The following is a 14,188-nucleotide window of genomic DNA, read 5'->3' as shown; positions in this document are numbered from 1 at the left end:
ACATGAGCCATAATGTACAAGGGGATGTCTGCCTGCTGTTCAGTGAAACAAAAGCCACTTTCTGTGATGACTGGGAGGGGTTTTTTGAGCCTCTCTACTCCCTTCTGACTTATTCTGTTGCTTCTGACTGGAGCAGATCATAGGTTGAGGGTAACTCTGGCATCTCTGCCCAGTTTCATAAAACAGAGCCAAAAGCCAGCGGTATGAGTAAGGCGGGATCCCATGTGACAGCACAACCACTGCTTTCCATGGGAAGATATTTCTCATATTAGAAAGTCCAGTGAGTGAGAGGGGGAAATCTATAGCAGTGGTTTGGCTTGGGACTGTGGAAAAGATATGTGATGCAAGCTTAATCCTGGCCTCTCTCACCTTCATTTGGCATGGAAAAACTGTCTCCTCTTTCCACTGGCAAAGCCTGTGCAAATGGTTATCTGTTAAAAGGTGCTGTAGCTGTGTTCCTTGCTGTGATTTGCATTTTATTAGATGTAAAAACTTAAAAACTTTGGCTTTGTCAATGCCTATAAATAAAATGACTAGGCAGAATCCTTTCTCTAGCACACACCACCCAGTCCCCCAAAATAAGGAGGGAGGTCACTCTGTGGAGCAAATGGGTGGTAAATGGAGCTGTGCACATCATTCCTGGCTCCATTTGCCTTATTGAGATAGCTTGCCAGCCTCGCTCATCAAAAATAATGTATTTCATTCCCCCCCCTGTGACATGTGAAGTTTAAATTAATCAGAGCAGCAAACAGAGACAGAATCCCTATTGACTGATTTTGGCTGGAAGTACATTTTCTGATTTCTAACTAAATTTCTCATGGAAGTTAAGATCATTTTATGACACAAGCATGCCTCCCTGCTTTTATGAGGAGACAGCTGTATTTTACAAAACAGGTGTGAGTCCATGCCCTGAAAGTTTTAGTATATATTAAAATAATAAAGGGAATAAAGGACACTTTCCTCCCTTTCTGTGAAATTGATGCTGTTAGATCTAGCTGAAACCTCATTCCACAAGAAATGCCAACATTTTAATGGCAGCTCTATTATGGTAAAAACAAAGAATGCTATTCTAAGTTAAGCTTTATGGAGTATTAATATAATGTAATATAGAACAAAATATGTCTGGGGACAGAAACTCATTGTGAAGTGAAAAATCATTTAAAGGGCTCAACCCAAAATATCATCAAAGTCAGCATTGTAACAGAGGAAGTTTTCAATGTAGATGAATCAGAAAGAAAAAAATATGTTGTCAGAATAGTTTCAGGCAAACACAGATGCAAGTGATGCTGTAATTATAGTTGCATTATTTTATAGGTAAACAAAACTGAAATAAACCTGTGGCTCTTTTTCTCTCATAAAATCCAGATTTTAAGTCAAAATGTCTTTTGGTATCCTTTCACACAGTGTTGACAGAGTTTAATGAGAGCTGCAGCAAACTTACACCAGAGGGGCTTGGTACAATCCAGCAAATAGGTGGATAAAAACTTTCCACAGTTTTACACTTTCAAGATTGGGGTAGGAAGACTTTCAGCAAGAAAAACTCCAGCTTTGAGAAGACATGAGCATGACTACCTATGAGGGAAGAATAAGCCGTCCCTTGACAGTGAGGATTTTCCCAGAGGTGACTGCAGAAGAAGCTGCTCTCCTCATGAGCACTGCCCAGAGCTCATCCTCATCTCTGGATGAGACAAGCTGTGTATCAGTTCTGCTATCAGTCCTACAGACACCTGCACCCTTGCCTCGTGTTGTAGCAGGTTCACAGGGGTATACACAAAGGGCATGCAACCAGCTGAGCTGCCAGGCTTTGAATCACCTGTTTTCACCAGAGGGATATTTTCAGGCTGCCTGACCCAGAAAAGATAATGTATCCGAGCCACGGAGCAAGATAAATGCTGACATTTCAGAACAGTTGGCACAACCCCCTGCCTGGCCACTGGCTCCTTGTCCTTGAGACAACACTTCAAGTTCACCCAGGACTTGGATTTGATTGCTCTATCTCCGCAATTCCTTTTTGCCTCGCAGAGCCCTGGCTGCTCCCTGCACAAATGGCATCTCTCAGCTGCAGGCAACCTGGTCCCTCACAGTCATGGTGCTTCTTTTCTCCATACCACGGTCTGGATCCTATGGTGAGAAGACCAGAGATGGCAGAAATAAAAGATCAAAAGAATTACCTACTCATATATCATTTAACTACATGCTTGCTGCCATTCCCTTCCTTCTGCTAGCAGCCAGGAGTGGTGCCTGACTCTAACACTACACCAAGTATTTAAAGTTGGCTGCAGTCAGTTTTTGGGAAAAATCTCTTCTGTTTTGGGGAAAAAAAATGCTATGCTCTTGGCCACAGTGGGACCCCTAAGTGAAAAAGACTTTACCAGTCTACAGTCTCTCCCAGGTAAATGCCAAAGCACCTCTTCCTTAGAAATCATTGGAAAACATGACTACAGGACTAAGGTGGCATTCCCCCCAGGCTATTTCTGACCAGGTCTAGCAGGGCTGGACCCCAAATAACAAGGAGGCCATAAGAACTACCAAAAGCAGTAAAGCATGGTACTAGGTATATTTAAAACACAGAATAATAAAATTATTAACTGCTTCCATCACAGAACATTAACTTTTCACCTGCTGTAAGTTAATACAATTGAATAGGCAAAGTGATTGGTCAGAATCACTACTCACAAACCGTAAAAAAGGTTAAATATAAGCTTTCTAAATTTAATTTGTTGTTTCTTTACGTTAGGGCTCTGACAGTAATATCCCTTCAAACAATGGTTTGCAAAGCAGCTTTCAAAGTTACTTCTTATTCTATTCTTATTCCACGTCCATCATGCTGGGATGATGGAGAATGATACTGCCTGCAGCTGGACATGAAGGCAAAAGCTTCCTCTTCTGATGGCTCTTGGTTTGAGGGGGAAAGGCCAGAAGGAGACATGGAGGGCTAGTGGAGACACAATATCATGAGGTGCTTTAGGGAAGGTCCAGGTAAAGGTAAAGCAGCTGCTCAGTGTAGGTTTGATTCCCTTTATGCTTCCTGTCCCTCTGTTTTAGGGTAGAGGTATCCAAACCCATTTGTTCATGAGACCCACAGCTTTAAAATATTGTTCCTTAAAAGGCTTTTCAGCTTCTCATACTTGGCAGTAGTAAAATGCCTATTTAGACTGTACCTGTCCTGCTTCTCCTCCATCAACTAATCAATTGCAGTTTCCTATGCAGCCCTGTTTTCCTCTGCAGCTGCAATACTTGCAAGAAGCAATTGGATGTGAGTCTACCAAAACACAAACTAATTACTGCCTGACATTCCCAAACACAAGCGATTTTTTCAGCAGAGGATGTCAGGAACTTGTCTTCTTGGCAGTGTCTTTGCAATTTAAGTTTTATCACTGATTTTGGCAAGTGACCCAGAGGAAAAAAGTTATCTAGGAGAATGCAAGGGGAATGAACTGACAAGGGGGAATGGAAAATGTAGACTGCCTTCCTGATGAGAGGTCTGTGAGGCTGAAGAATGATCCTCCATGGGAAATGTGGTGTGGGGTATTGTGGAGAAATTCAGTTTGTAATGGACCTCTGGAGGTTTCTAGTCCCACGTCTTGCACGCTGAAGCTCTTCTCTGCACTGAGTACAGCCTTCTTCCCACCTTCCCTGTCTTTCCTAAAAAGTAAGTATGCACTGACTTCAAAGTCTTCCTCAGTAGCTTAGAAATGACAGCCCAAGGAGCTTTTTGACAGCAGAGCAACCAGAACTGGCACTTTGGAGACATGGGCTTGTAATCTAAATCCAGCCTTCCAGCAGCACCGCTTTCTGACATATTTATCAGCTGTCTGAGCAGAAAGGCTGGGGGCTGAGGGAGCGAGGAAGATCACAGCATCCCCCCAGGCTGGAACAGAGACTGCCACATACGGATGGAGCTGACTGCCGGAGCATCCTCCAGTTCTGCGGCACCACCGCTCTCAGAGGGAAATCACTGTGGTTGTTGTTACCTAAAGCGAGTCTCCTTTTAATTCCCATGCCAGCTGATCTCTGCCAAACTATAAAATGAATTGGCCACTATGAGGAAGCAAACAGCTCATGAGATAATTTTCGAGAAGAGAATCAGCTTAACCTCAAAAGCTGCTGTTTTCCAGCTCCACATTTCTTCTGCTTTCTGTCCCTCAAACATTTCCTGGAAGAAAGAAAATCAGCCCCACAAATTTATTTCTATCTCCTCATACATGTTAGAGTCAAATTAGAATTTCTGTCCTTCTTCACTGGATGTCACATGGGGTTTTATTATGGGATCTCTGTTGGTCTCCTGAAACTACTAATAAAAATATGGACTAGGAAAGAATATGAAATGTAAAGGTGAATTAAGTAGTAAGGTTAGAGGAGTAGCTGAGAACACAAATTCAATGAAAGTAATATTGCCTTCCGACTGAGGTTCAGGGGACCTCAGCTTTATTACAGGTTGCACCAGTAATACAGTGTGCAAACATAGGCAGATAAACTTTCCTCTACTTTAATTGCAAAATAGGACAAGAAAGCATCTTTTTTTTCTCTCTCTCTCTCTCTCTTTTTTTTTTTCTTTTTCTTTTTTTTTTTTTTTAATATATAGTGCAACTCCAAACTGAATTAGGATTTGTGGGTTCTGGGGAAATACAAATAATATATTCTGCAATATAATACAATACTGTCCTTAATCGGACAGAGCTCCCATTTATTTCGGTGAGAATACTGCCCATGGGATCAGGTCGTCAGGTCCTAATTAAGGCTGACTCAGCTGTCAGCTTTCCCCGCCGAGTTCAGTACAGGGGACTCAACTTCATCTCACCCTCCTTGTCCTGCATGCCACCCTCACAACAGAAACTCCATATTCGCATTCAGAACGAGAGCATTCACGACACACTGATTTAATTCTGACCAGGCCTGGCATTCCCCTGGCTTTGTTCACATCTGCGCTTGCTTCGGTGCCGTCCTTTATTGTAAGCCTAATAAGTACATAAAGGCCAAGGAACGGGGATCCGGGCAGGCTCACAGCAATGAGCTTTGAGGAGCTTGTTTGCCTGGGCAGACAGACTGAGTAAACAATTAGCTCCAGCTCAAACGTGCAGACCCTGTGGAAGAATTGGATGCTTGGCACCGGCCGCTCTCCATGACATTCAAAATTTGGCTTTTCTCCAATCCAATATTTAAACATTTCTGATCGTTTGTCCAGCCGCACAGGCTGAGCTAGGAATTTCTAGTGCATTCTGGTTTTGTAAATGGGGATCTGGCTGTTATTTACCAAGAACTTTCAAAAAATGGGCTTATCTTTACAGCAAGGGTGAAAGAGAGTTTGTCTGAAAGTCATACAATGGAACAGGTCAGCAGCTACCAGCATAATACTATAAGCAATGTACACTTAGACAAAGTATAACCTGTAGCACTGCTGCCACAGACTCTTCTATGCTCATTGCCGGTAGCAAACAGCTGGCTTTTAATGAAACATCATAGAGAAATTGTTATTTTAAAACTGCCTTTCCATTTATCATTATGCCTGCTGCAGTATAATGGAGAATTGTGTCCTTATTCCTTCATGCTGACAATCAAGGAAATATTTAACAAGTGCTTGGTAAGTATTTGTTTTAAAATACGTTAACAATGTGTCTCCAAATCCATGAAGTTAGTACACTGTGAGTCACACATGCATGTTGTAACTTTTGAAACAGGACATCACATTTATTACAATCCATAAGTTTCATAATTCAGATTGAAATAGTAAAGATGTAGAGGATAATCCAAGTTGCTTTCTTGTATAACACAACATTTCACTCTATTTCACTTTATCAAGCCCAGCTCTTAAGAGTAGGTAACTTGATTAAGCCCTTGGGAAATTGCTTTGCTGTATGCCACAGGTCTGCCAGCCCAGCTTCGACACAGTCAGTAAATAAATAATAATGTCTTGTAAAAAATTTATGAAAAATGGCACAACAATAATTTTGTTAAAAGATATTTGAAAAAAAATGGGAAAAAAGTGTTGCTTGTTTTCATTGTTTTTGACTTGTCTTTGAGAACAGAAGCAAGCCATTCTTGCATGTAACCACTAAACTTTGTATTGTTTTTTTCAGTCACGTATACACAAGAGATTTAGAAAAAAACAGAGGGGTCTGCATGGTGCAGATGGATGCAGATGTCTCAATCTGTGAGGCTGGACACATTTCCACAAAGAAATACCAACCTGCTCAAAGGCACTGGATTTTCCTTGCTGGATGTTCTGCAAGAGAGGAGCTTTATTGGGCTGAGGAGGTGAATCTGAGGCTCAGGTTTGGACTTGGTCCTCCTTTGATCAGGAGGTTGTACTGGATGCCCTCCAGAAGCAACCTAAAATATACCACAGTTCTCTAAATTGATTTCATGACTACATGAATACTACTGAGAGAGCATCTCATGTACTACTGAGAGCAGAGATCTCAGCAGGAAGCAGCTAAGAATAATGTTCATGTGCTCTGGAGGCCTGGTAAATGCTGGGCAAAAGCTAGGTAAAGAGCTTAAATTAGAAGCTTTGAGAAATGTTGGCCTATTTTTCCTATGGAAAGGGAGCAGTTTAGATGGCCTCCAAAAAAGGCATATAGACTTCTCTGGGACCAGGTTGTGGCATTAGGCTGATAGGAAAAGAGCAGAATGAAAAGGCAAAACAAAAATGTACTCCTAAGCACAAAATTAAAACATCATAAATTAAATGAAGACGGCAAACAAGAGACTTACAAAAAAGAAACTATCTCATTTCCTTTAGGCTAATACTCAGAGACCAGATAATAAGCAAGAGGAATTTGACTGTTCATTAATAAGCATAAATTTGACCTATCTGATATTATTGAATTTAATGGCAGGATTTCTGTGATCAGACAGTTAAAATCACTTGTTATAACTGAGCCAGCAAGTAATGACCTCAAAATAGCAAAACTGGAATTATGTGTCAGAAATGGCTTCGCCCTTTTCTGTCACTGATAAGGGAAACCATTGCTCTCAAATGTTGCTGAACCACACGATAAACATCTACTTGAAGCCCCTCTCTACAATGTGTAGAGCAAGTGACCTAGTCAGAATGATATATTCTGGATTTCCCACAGTGACTGTGGGACTTTCTAAAAATTACATATGACAGTTTCCTATACTGAAAATCAACACTGAAGGTATATATTAGCCTGGCCAGCTAACAAAGGTATCATTTCAAGAGTTAAATATAATTGCTTACAGCAGTTACTAAAATTAGACATTTTAGAAGGAGTTTTAAAGAGCTTGTCTAGAAGCTCTCTTGACCATTACTGCCAATTTTTAGTGAGTCGTAAAGCAGAAGGAAAACTATAAAGGTCTGGAAGAAAATTAAAGTGATACAAGTATTTGAATAGGATGTATGGAACTACCCAGATGACTGTGTGCTTCTTCACTTGATTCCAATCTCTGATTAAATAATCTGGTAGATGATGTATTTCATAAAGGGTTAAATGAATATAGTGAAGATTCATGGAAACAGCTCTTATCAAAGAACAATACTGCTTTTGATGCAATTGCAGGTTTTAGATTAAAAGGAATTGTACTAATACACTATAGTTAGACATTTAAGGCCTTTCACCATAATACATCTTGATAAACAGCTGAGGTAAAAATAGAAATAATTCATCCTTAGCCAATGATGAACCAAAGGCTGTAACATATATCTACACTGTGACAATTATTAGCTTCAAATTGACTGTTCTTTGAAATGTGTTTCTAGCTCAAGACTAGTGACCAGGGCAGAGAATTCTACCAGGGAGTGCAGGATGTTAGGGTAGATCACATTGGTACCTTCCAGCTATAAAACGCTCTTTGTGTGGATAACTTGACTTTATAGTCAAGTTATCAGACAGAAACAGACCAAGATGTTTTGTGGCACTGAAGGTACAACAAAAGCTGGTACTTCTGGCATCTGCCCTCGTAGCCTAGGTCCACTACTCCAAACACCAGTTATATAGGACCCCGTTACTCACCCACCAGGATGAGGGCAGTGTCAGGATCTTTATTTCTCCTGAGTGTGGCTGAACTGCCAGTCAGAGAGTATCTGTGAGGACATCTGTGTAGGATGAACTGCTCATTCCTTTTCTGCCACAGGAGGTCCTCTGGCCAAGGTGGCCATGGAACGATGCCTCTTTGAGTTACTGCCTTAGGCTGTTGCTAAATGTAGGCAGATACCTCTACTCTGCTTGTCTTAGTTCATGTTTTTGGTGAGGATGAGAAAGTTGTCTTAAATTCTAAATGACACACACATGTTTAATGCATAAGTCAGCTCTTGGTATTGATGCCCTAGACTCAGGTCTGTAGTACCCATGTATTTATCTGAGTTGGCTTCTATGAGGCTACATACTCATTATTAGGAATTGAATTTGTCCACATAAATCTTTCATCTTGTTTTAGAAGAAACTGAAGAAGACTGAAAGAACAGAAGACTGAAAGAATGCAGACCAAGTGTGTAGATTTGGCACTTAGAAAACAGACTGTTTTTCTGAGTACATTTGAGAGAGAAAATATTTACAGGTCACCAGTATGTACCTGGTACATAGTATGGAGTGGCACAAAGCTATTTTTAGACACTAATCTCTGAATTCTGGAATTCACTAGGAAGAACATTGTGTAGGAAATAAGTTATAAGAAATACAGGCTTGCTATAAATATTCCTTATGGGATGTGTTTCTTCAAGACATCATCAAATGATTTTCCTGTTCCTATTCCTATTCCTGGTCTAGTGGAAGCTGTCCCTGCCCATGGAAAGAGGGTTGGAATTAGATGATCTTTAAGGTCCCTTCCAACCTAAACCATTCCATGATTCTACAATTCTATCTGCTAGGCTTTGATCTAGGAATTGCAGTAATTAGTGCTAGGAAAGACCTATTCAATCACCTAAACTGCTATGTGATATTCAAGATCATTCCCTTTCCCAATTTTATTCCTCACACAATTTATATATTCTTCAGAAAAATAAATAAATCCCTTGGGATAGTATTTCACAAGCAGTTTGCACAGTCAGATTTTTTTTTCTGGTGACACTTAGCTCAAATACGTCTTTTCTTATCTCATTGCTTATACTCTTGTCATTACACTCTTCAATGCTATGTGAAATAATTCCTCCTTAGGGTCCTATACACTCTACACTCCAAGTATAGATTGTTAGATTCCTCCCTTGCTAAACTAAACAAGTTTTCTTTATTTACCTTTAATCTTTTTTTTTTTTCTTTTTTTTTCCTTAACTGCCTCCATTTGTCTATGTCTCACATGGAACTAGGTAGCCAGAACTGCATATGGTACCGCAGCTGCAGTCACAGCTGAGATGCATAAAATAGCAATTATTACCTTGCAAATGTAAGTTGTCATCTGCCACAAGGGAAGGGAAAGGATCATAGGTTAGTGAAACAGGTTGCCTATTTGGAAGAAAAATTTCCTTCACTGTTTTCATAGCTGGATACACAAGATTTGGAAAACAAACCAAGTTCATCTCAACAAGATGTGAAGAAGAGCTTCCCAAAAGCATTTTCTGGTGAGGAGCGCTTAACTCTGAACAGCGCATTGTCATCTAACTTTAAAACTGAAGTGTCCTCTCCACACGACACGTCTAGGCTGCCTCTACGGACAACCAAGAGAAAATGATTCCAGAGTGCAGCTCACCCCATAATAACTGCAGCATCAAATCTGGGTGGGATGGATTCCCCTCCTGAGATGCCTCCTCTCCTCTGATTTAAAGACAGCCTTGCTGAGACTACTGGCATAATTTTTAGGTGGCTAAAATTAGCTGAGGTTAATCTTGTTTACTTGTTCCCAAGCTAATCATAACTGACCTCTCCTGGTTCTAAGATGCCTCCTCTTCATGTTTCAGACCAGAGGCCCCTATCGCACTGTCCCAAGTGCCACGATGACTGTACAGCCTCCTTTAGCTCCAGGCCCCTGTGCTCATTCCCCTTGGGAGCTGATTCATGGGTGTTATGTGGACTCACTGAATTTCTACTAGCAAAGGCTTATTTGACCAAGAGACGAAGGCAAAAGAACTCAATTAAAATAGTCCCACTCCTTCTGTTTGTCGTTCAGTGAAAGTCAGGGTGATGCTCCTGCTTCAGGCATCCCCACAGCCCTGCATCTATCCCAGGATGACCTTGCCAACAGCAGTACCTTCAGTCCTTCCTCCCCCCAAAGGAAAGTTTTAACTAAAAGGCTCTGTCTGCGCTGCCTGGCCCCATGTAGCCAGAACATAGCTGAAATATGATGTGGCCCTCACTTATGAGTCACACTGCTAACTTCAGGGTGTCTCCATGTTGGGTGCAATGTGACCAGACGTCAGGCTAAGTCTGGGCTTAGGCGTCGTAAAAAGCCCACCAGTTCTTGCTGTACAAGAGGACAAGGAAAGGCCCTTCCCAGCATTAGCCACACGACTTCAGTGCAAAGGTTGATGGGCAGGTGGTGAAAGGTTTGCATCAAACACTGTGCCAAAACTTGCAGGCTCTCTCTAAGGGGTGACACAAGCTCTTGCCTTCTCCTTTGCTGTGCTCACTGAACACAGGCTTCTCTTTAAAGAAGCAGGGCACAAGGTGAGTATGATCCCAACGAGGAGCTGAAAAGCAGTCTATTAATACCTTCAATGACCTTATAACTATACAGTAACCTCATGGGCACATACAGCACTTAAAAAATATTATAGCTCACTATTCTTAGATGAGCACACTGCAGGTTCAAAACTTCCAGACAGAGCGGTGAAACCTAGAGAAGAATCTAAACAGATTCTGCAGAAAGACACAGCCTAGCATGAAAATAAAAACAGTAGTGATGAATGTGACCCAGCTTTGCACAAGACTGAAGATTCCCTTTTTCAGGAAATTCCTGAGGGTCTCAGTGAGTGCAGTTGCAGTGGATGTTTTATTTTGAAGGTGTTATTTTGCAGTTACTTCACTGTATTGATATGTTGTTTATCCAAATGGTGAAGATGCAGTGTCTTACAAGAATCTCAGCCTTGTTGGAGTAAATCCAGGTGCCTGTTTTATTTCAACGTGTTTTCACTATCATGAAATTAAAGGGGCACTGTTAGTTTAAATATCACTTGTCAGAAATGTTTTCAGTAATATGATTACCAGTAACTCCTAAGATCTGTAAAGTTTAGAACATGTTATATATAGCTGTGAACTTTGAACCAAGCTGAATACAAAATGTTATTCCTTCCTTGTTTTCTTCACTTAGTTTATGTATCTCACAGTTTGATCAAGAATTTCTACATAATAGACTCTATTTCAAGAAGATATTTAGAGAAACCCTGTCAGACTGATGTAGGCTCCCAATGAGCCTTTCAAATAAGAATTCTGGAAAAAGAAACTACAAGATTATTCCTAAATGTATGTGTAAATGTAAAAGGCCAGTGATTGGCCTTCACTGTATATTCAGTCCAATGTTACCTCTTGGGTTTCCCATGTAGTTGTAGTTTAGTTTCCCAATAATTTTAGAAATTGCAAAATCTTAGAAAATGCAAGAAAACCAAGCTTGGTTTGTCTCAGGCAAGGGTATTTATCGCACAGTTACGTCTGCAGATGGAATTGTGCAATTGAAACCTTCCCCTATTAGAGCAATTAGATGCTCAAATTATTCCCATTAACCCAGAAAAAAAAAAGATGACACATGGAGTGAGGTTGACCTCATGTAACTGTAAGCATCTAAAAATTCGATTTAACCCTTTCAAATAGACAGTGGAAGGAAACGAGCATTTTTAAAGGATGATTGTCTTACCTTAAATGCTCTTTTAGGATGTAAGGATATAATAAATCACGTTCTGAAGCAGCCCATCAAGGCCTGCAAAGGGAACCTAGAGTACTCATGTCTAGTTTGTAGTTGCTTTTGGTTGAGCAGAGGAATCCTCTCCAAGGGTTCAGAGACCTCTACCATGATCTGCTCCATCGTGCTGTTGATGAGATTTCTGCCAAGACAGGAAGGACATTGCATACATTCAGCTGCCAGTTCTCCTGCTTGGCAGTCCTTTTCATAACACAAACATCTGAGTCTGGGTCCTCATATGCTGCCAGTAAAAGCATATTGCTTCTGAGAACTGGGGCTAAATGCCTCTCCCCACACCCTTCTGTCCACAGTCTTTGAAAACTATGAACAAAATTCATTTTTTCTGGGTGGTGTCATCTTCTGGTGTAACATATCTGAGGTAAACGCACGGCCTTCCCCTTCCTGCCACCAGAGCACCCAGTCATGGAACAGTCACCCCTGTGTTATCATCACAACACTACAGAGAGATAGAACGTGCTCCCACACACGCTGCATGGATTGGGAACCAAGACAGCAAAAAAGCCTTCCCAGGAGTCCTGAAATGAAGTAAGAGCTGAAATAGGGATAGGACTTGCTTCTCCAAAGTTAATACTCATGCCCTCATTGTTCCATCATTCTTGCCTTCCAAATAACCTGTCTTCAAAGGGATAGAGTCTTCAAACTGAACTTCTTCCTCCCAGATTTGGGAAACAGGGCACCTGTGTGCAGGGGTCTCCATCCCACGCAAGAAAAAGGCAGCCTGCTGAATAGATGCTATTACAGTGGGGAGCTGCAGCCCTTTTCTGCTGCATTACATCAGCAGTGAGCAATGGGAGGACTCATTTGAGCCAATTGTGGGTTGTCATTCTTCCTTCCAGACTCAGTGGCCTCTGAAATCACTCCATTGTCTGCGTCGGAATCTGGCACAGGCCCATAATGCCAGGTTACTTCACTTCCCTGCAGAATAAAAGATTTCTTCAACCATGAGAAATTATCTCCTGACAGTGCCATTCATTAGGGCTCCCACCTGTAGACTGTTTCATTTTCAGCTTACTCGCAAGGTGCTGAAAAGTCAGCATGTGTGTTATCACTTGACAATATAGCAGAGCTAATACCTCTTCACCTTTATGTATGTTGTCACTTTTTGCTCTTTCCCTCAACAATGGCTCACAGTAATGCTCAGATCTTGGACTTCACTCTTTTTTTAAAAAAGCTTGTGCAGCCCAATTCTACCAGAATTCTTGGTTTTTAGGATATGTACACTTAGAAAAAAATAATCTATAATTCATATTTTTTCCTCTGTTGAATTGGAAAGCTAAAGCATTATATTTTGTTCAGAGCTGCTGCAGAGAGCTGTGCAGTAGTTCTTTTTTTTCTTTTCTTTTTTTTTTTTTTTTTTTCTTCTTAAGGCAAGCATTGAGATAGGCTAGGTGAACTGTCCTTTCTGCATTTATGGTTCAACTTACGCTCTAAAAATAATTGAGATCTAGAAGTTTTCTGGGGAGCAACTAATTGTCTCGTAATTCAATTTCAAACTAAAGGTTCTTCCCCACAAGTTTTGGCTTGAAAAAAGTTTTGCCCAGTGCCTTCTTTAAGGTTTCCTTCTCTGGAGAAGTCATGTACACACCATGCCTTGTGGCTACCATTCATCAACATGTATTGTACACAGAGGGACATTATGTCTGATAATCTCTGTAACCAAAATACTGTGGTCTGTTAGCTTCAGAATCAGAGAATCACAGAATGACTGAGGTTGGAAGGGGCGTCCAGGGTCCAATCCCTCCACTCAAGCAGGAACCCATGCAGGACACTACCCAGCATTGTGTCCAGGTGGCTTTTGAATATTTCCAGGGAAGGAAACTCCATAGCCTCTCTGGGTAAACTGTGCCAGTGCTCAGTCACCCTCACTGTAAAGTTTTTCTCATGTTCAGCTGGAACTTTCTGTGGTGCAGTTTGTGCCCATTGCCTCTTGTCTTATTGCTGGGTACCACTGAGAAGAGTGGCTCCATCCCCTTGACATTCTCCCTTCAGATATCTATAAGCATTGATCCTCAGTTCCTCTGAGCCTTCTCTTTTTCAGGCTGAAGAGACCCAGCTCCCTTAGCTTTTCCTCACGTGAGAGATGCTCCAGTCCCTTGCTCATCTTGGTGGCCCTTCACTAAACACTCTCTCTATTATGTCCATGTCTCTTTTGTACTGGGACATAGCATTCCAGGTGTGGATCATCTCCCTCAGCCTGCTGGAAATGCTCTTCCTAAGGCAGCCTTCTTGGCCACACAGGCATGTTGCTTGCTCATGGTTAACTTGGTGTCCACCAGGACTCCCAGGTCCTTCTCTGCAGAGGTCCTTCTCTCCAGCAGGTCAGCCCCCAGCCTGTGCCAGTGCCTGGAGTTATTCCTCCCCAGGTGCAAGACCCTGTACT

General features: G+C 41.4%; 1 long non-coding RNA gene across 17 annotated transcripts in view; it reads right to left on the bottom strand.

The window, feature by feature from the left end:
• Positions 1-12,735, bottom strand: part of LOC101789609 (uncharacterized) — a 39,500-nt gene extending 26,765 nt beyond the window's left edge. For 6 of the 17 annotated variants that reach the window (XR_011806553.1, XR_011806562.1, XR_011806555.1 and 3 more), the window contains exon 1: positions 11,743-12,733. This is a non-coding gene — a long non-coding RNA (uncharacterized lncRNA). Of the gene's footprint in view, positions 1-11,742 lie in introns of all 17 variants that reach the window. The other 11 variants (XR_011806558.1, XR_011806556.1, XR_011806560.1 and 8 more) reach the window with 6 other exon arrangements.
• Between the last annotated feature and the right edge of the window lie 1,453 nt (positions 12,736-14,188).

This window comes from Anas platyrhynchos, chromosome 1 (assembly GCF_047663525.1).
Source record: "Anas platyrhynchos isolate ZD024472 breed Pekin duck chromosome 1, IASCAAS_PekinDuck_T2T, whole genome shotgun sequence".
NCBI classification, from domain to species: Eukaryota; Metazoa; Chordata; class Aves; order Anseriformes; family Anatidae; genus Anas; species Anas platyrhynchos.
This window is presented reverse-complemented; position numbering and strand designations above follow the sequence as displayed.